At 34.9% G+C, this 6,000-nt stretch overlaps 1 long non-coding RNA gene across 1 annotated transcript; it reads right to left on the reverse strand.

Annotated features, from left to right (window-relative positions):
- Window positions 1-4,858: 4,858 nt before the first annotated feature.
- Window positions 4,859-5,599, reverse strand: LOC116194237. Its single transcript, XR_004154385.1, has 2 exons — window positions 5,351-5,599; window positions 4,859-5,136 (listed from the first exon to the last, which is right to left on the reverse strand). It is a non-coding gene; the product is annotated as an uncharacterized LOC116194237 (long non-coding RNA).
- Window positions 5,600-6,000: the final 401 nt, after the last annotated feature.

Here is a 6,000-nt window from a genome sequence, read left to right on the forward strand (position 1 = left end):
ATAATCTCGAGATAAGATAAACATACAAATTATTTTCTTAATAATTAAATATGAAGATTTTCTTCCTATTTATTAAAATATTCCATTATAATCTCTCTAACTATATATATATTAACAAACGGCATTTATATCTATATATTGTGTGTAATATATATATATATATATATATTCCGTTGGGTGAAATGTAAATATATATATACATATTTCGTTGGGTTATATGTGGATATATTATACTATAGAGATTAAATAAGAAAGTATTGTGAATATATTTTTTGATAGATAAATATTTTTTGATAAAAGAATATTAAAATTTTCTTACCATATAAATGATGACGTGATATCGTGAGAGAACTTTATTTTATAATTTTGATGATGTGTTGCTTATTGAGAATTAAGATTTTGTTATATATATATATATATATAGAAGTGATTCTGATGGGGATGGGGGTGTTTACTCATCGGCAATCATCCAATATCTGCTTGACAGTTGGAATTTGGTATCAAATTAAAAATAATGACTAGGATATGGTCCTTTGTCGGGTTGCTTGCTTACAGAGAGCGCAGGGAATTCAATGACCACCATTTATTTAGGTTTCCTTTCTCCCTCTCGAGATGGAGCTGATACTTTCACACACTTTATTAAACACTCAGCTACCACAAAATGTTGATTGAAAAAGACATTTGAACGATGACCGGAGTTAGTATAGTTTTTGGATCTCAGTTCAAAATTAAGAATTTTTTATCCCATGAAATTTTTCTGCCACCCATTATTTTTCTTTATCTTATCTTATAATGAGGCATGGGTCTCCTTTTACAATGAAAAAGAGAAAATATAATTAACAAAAAAGAGCACATAAGACATGAGGAGAGCACCCCAATTAGCATCCTAGGTAGAAAGAAATCAAGACCAGCCTTAATTAGTCCCGGATTACGTGGATCATACATTGTGTTGTCTCTTGTCTGCAATCTCAGCACGTGAAATCAAAGTGACCGGCCAATTCCCTCATTTTCAAAATTTTCTTTTTGTCAAAAATATTAATAAAACTAGTATTTTCAAATTTTTACGAATACTGGTGCATAAAGGTATATATCCACTTTCAAGAAGTGCCCACCTTTCCATGTGGGTGGGTTAAGGGCTGTTTAGACTATAACTTATGATGACGAGTTCAATTTATGGTCCTTTGATCGCACCATATTCATTCTATATTAACTTTTTCTTTTTACGGTAAATAAGCAGGTCAGAATCTATAAATAATAGATAACAGATAAAATATTTTTGAAAAATATAAATGCGAAGTACAGTAACAATCCTAATGAAACACTTCTAAAAGATCAGCAGTCTTATTCTTATAAAATGTTGTTATCAGAAAAAAAAACTCACTATCTGCTCTAATTTTGGGGAGCTTTGAGCTAATCAATGGGCACACGTAACACAAGTATTCTAATCCCTATAAGTATAATGGAACCTTAGCAACCCATTCCCTTGCCAACAGAATGTGAATGGATACATACAATTCGGGCACAAATAGTAATTTCTAAAAAATAGCTTTGCGGTAGAAGTTTTTCATTCGATCAAATTATTATGTGTGAATCGATCTAACTCGGGAGTCGGGAAACTAATGACTTGTCGAACAATATGCCTCATTCTGGATCTCTTCCTTCATGCTTTCAGCCTTCGATCAATCATAGCACGCAACTAAGGCACGCTCACAAATATTATATGTAATGGAATCATGATTGCCGGGCAAATCAAATATCACGAGCAGTTCCAACAAGAAATCTACTTATGGAATATGCCCCCTTGGCTCCCTTTAGATGCCCTGCCAAATGGAATGAATGATCTACCGTTGTCAAATCTATATCTATCTATATATAAGTAAAATTGACTCCGACAAACATTTAATAGGGTTATAAGTTAATAGGATTAGAATTGTCAATTTGCTTAATCTATTCATAATTTTTATAAAAATTTCTTGTATTATTCTAAATTTTTATGAAAAAAAATAAAAAAACGAGTTTATTTGTTTCCATCATTGATATAATTGCAAAACCATATTTTGATTATCGAATTCATATATCCGTACTCTCTATATAAAAATAGAATACACTATTTATCGTATATAAGAGCAAGCTCTTGCAAACTAATATAACCTATAAAATTGTTAATTAAGAAGTGATAATAAATACAAAAATCGCATTCTAGATAGAATTCAATCCAGTACATAGATTAATTTATATATATATATAATTCATCTAATATTTTTGATACAAAATACAATGCATAATATCATAAATATGAAAATTTTAAATTTTCAAACTAATATAATCTAAAAAATTAATAATTAAAAACTGATAAATGTAGAAATTGTTTTCTAGATAGAATTCAAACCAATATGTAGGTTAATAAATATATATGTATAATTCAACTCAAAGTTTTTTTTATATAAATGATAATGCATAATTTCATAAATATAAAAAATTTAGATTAATATTGTTCAAATTATCAACATAATAATTTATTAATTAAATGACTTAAAAGCAAGCTTGGTTTGCAAAAATATGAATAAATGATTAATTTGAGTTTCAAATTAATCATTTATTTTTATTAATAAGAAATGTTGTTAAAATATGATCAATAATTCACATAAAAATGATGACATGTATATGATAATGAAGCCGTGCAATGCACGAAATAGAATTACTAATGTCAAGTATTACTTTTTGGAACGATATTAATGTTAATTATTGATTCTTGAAATCTTTTAGGTTCATTTGCTGCTGGGCCTCTTTGTCTTTACCTACTCTCCACTTACAGAGAACTGGGCTGGTGCTACTTGCGGATGGGTGGTATTGTACTTATGAGCTTATGAATGGATGGTATTTGCAGCTGTCGAATCCACTTTGTCATATTAGTAATCTAACCATGGGCTTGTGGATAGGTAGTGTTCTATGTAAAAAAATTCATTATGCTCGCAGTAACGAGTTCATACTCTCGAATTCTAATTTAGTTATGTCTCAAATCAGACATGTCGCCATTGGATTCGGACCCATATAGTTATGCTATGTGGAGGTTGTTATACTGATCATCCATGATTCTGATTCCTTTAGAAAAAGGAAATAACAGGTCGTTAGTTCTTTTATCATCTTCCCCAGAAAAGAAAAGGCAAGAAGGGGAAAATAGAAATTCCAGCCCTCCGAGAGATCTTTAATCTGGTATCCTGAAATGACATTAGGTTTGATTTAAAACCTATTTAGATACTTATCCAAAAACTAAAAAAAAAAAGAGAGGAGCAGCTTGATCTGGACCAACCAAGCTATACATCAAAAGCACTTCCTTTAACGTGGTAATGTGATGTTTGACGCTCGCCTTGTATTGATACGTATATCAAACACCAAGGCCACGTTTGGACGTCAGGAGAGGATAAAAAATAAGTGAAGGAAAAGATGAGATCTTAATCCTAAGAATAATTTTAATCCCAACACCAGAGACCTTCCTTCTTAGTCTCCGTAGATCTGCACTTGCCATCACCCCATACCTCCTATAGACCCGAACCCCACACTCCGAGCCCGGTCTAGAGACCCGTAAGAGGGGACAGGAGGATTCCTCAGCCCCGCTCCGACTACCTAGCTACCACGCCGCTCAATGGCTGGGCATGGCTCTGTGTCGAAATTTATGGAAGGGTGGGGGAAGAGAGGGAAAAGAGAGAGCGAGAGAGAGAGGGAGTGGCCTTTGCGCTTTTCATGAGTTTATAAGTTCAGTGGTAGCGGGCTGATATTTGAAGTTTCAGGCCAAGGATTTAAAGTCTTTGATGTCCTAATGTAGCTACAACATTTTGGTTCAAAGTTCATTATGAAAGATAAATTAAAAAACAGAAATGAAAACGGAATCAGAATGAGATGGAGTTTGAAACAAAATGACAATTTTCTTTTAGGTTTTCCTTAATTTGGAATGGAATCCAATTCCATTTGCATCTATTTGGTTCAACGCCAATGTCGTCGAAGTCAATTTTAAATATTCTATTGATCTTTTCTTTTCGGAAACACTGATAATCTGAACTTTGAGCTATTATGATAGCCAACTCTGATCATCTTGATCTTGTCCAACGATTCTTTAGTAAATGAGATGAACTATGAAATGGCACGATTATCATCATCTGCATACTTTTTTAGCACCTAATAAGTCTTGCATTTCCATAAGAAAAAAAATATTATATAGAAAAATTAATTTTCCTTGTCCCTGTGATTTCTTAATATACAGGAATTGATTCTCCAGTACAAGAGAATTGGAAATCGATTACCACCAAACAACTACGACTTAGTCCTTGATTCAAATGAGCCTAATAACTTGATATGAGTTGACAGATTATGTTCAATCTAAAATATTAAATTGTTAAGTTATGGACCCCGACCTATCTATATAGCAAGATTTTGCATATCGATTAACCGCCGTCGAACAACCTTCCCAACAGAGATGAACGAGCATTTGTGATCTTGTCACGTCACTAGCCAAGTCTTATCATTTGCTTCTGAGATGCCAAGAATCGGATAAAATCAGAAAACCAAAAAGAGGAGATGCAATATCTGCATGGTGGCCCTGATATATGGGCCGCCAAGCCAAAATAGGGCTCGGCTTATGTAGCAAACTCCAACTAGCCCAAAGAGAGCTCCTTTGTCAAATTATCGACAACCAGAGCGGCACTCATGGGACTCTTGATCCCGAGATCGATCCATGCACGGTTAACATGGTTAGATCCACAATAATGCAATGTCGAGACATCAACCTCATCATGTACTACGGCGGTTGGCGGTCTGGCATTAGATCGTGTAATCAAATGATTATGAATCGATGAAATGAGAGTTAACCAAGGAGATATAACTTTTTAAGTATAAGAGAAAATGAATGAAATAGATCAGAACTCTCTATTACGCCAATCGCATAGTGCATGAACACAACTGATGACTGCACTGTGCAATCAGCATTCCTCGAATGAATTACATACGGAGGAAGGATGAATAAAGAATACGATCATAATAGCTAAGAGCTAATCATATAGTCAGCGCCCTAGTGAACGAGGTACGTGATAACCAACGCTACGAGTAGGAGCAAGCACGCAACTCCTTGATCGATTGTGGTCCCTGCATCCATAAAACAACCAAAGTCGAATCAATATCACTGATTTCGCTTTTGGGATTAAAAATCATCAGCTAAACAAGAGCGTCATCAATGTGAACGAATCGAAGACTAAAATCCTCAATCCTGATACCATTTGAATCCCCCGTGATTGGATTGTACCCTATCCATACGAGTCGTAGTATAGAGATAAAAGAAGAGATAGCATAGCGCACGTACCGTTACTGGACGGGCCCTGAGGGGCAGGGGAAGGAGCCATGCTCTGCCCGTAACTCAGCTGCAGCAGCGTGAAGAACATGAACCCAATCACGGGTATAACAACGGACAATCTCGCAGGACTCATCCTGATCCCCGAATCCCGCTTCGTGACGACACGAGATTTATCGAAGGCTCTTCGATGCGTCGCCCGGATCAAACACCGTCGAGAAATTGAGGAGGAGTGCGCTTTTTATGCGGAGTTTAAGGGTCGTTCTGCTTATATATGGTAGGGCAGGTCGATGAGCAATTTCTAGGAAGGTAATGGGCAAGAGTAGAGAATCATTGTTTGGATTTGAAGGTACGCGCCGTCGACACGAGAAGTCTTAAAGGCGGCTTCTTTGACTCGGACAGTCGGAGGGTTTTGACTCTTCGCTGCCACGTGGCATCTCCCATTCGACCTTTCACATTATACGCGGCAAAATCAACGGGACAAGACTAACAAATGCTTTGATTAATTTTGGGTTCCTTTAGAGTATAATAAAATATGTTTAACTAACCTTCCGCCAAAAAAACATGTTTGACTAACCAATAGGAATATTTTCTATAAATTTGACATTTATTCTTCTTAATTATAAGCATCGGCCTCGAGTCTTATGAATAAAAAAAATTAT

The sequence above is a fragment of the Punica granatum genome, chromosome 2, assembly GCF_007655135.1.
Source record: "Punica granatum isolate Tunisia-2019 chromosome 2, ASM765513v2, whole genome shotgun sequence".
Taxonomy (NCBI): domain Eukaryota; kingdom Viridiplantae; phylum Streptophyta; class Magnoliopsida; order Myrtales; family Lythraceae; genus Punica; species Punica granatum.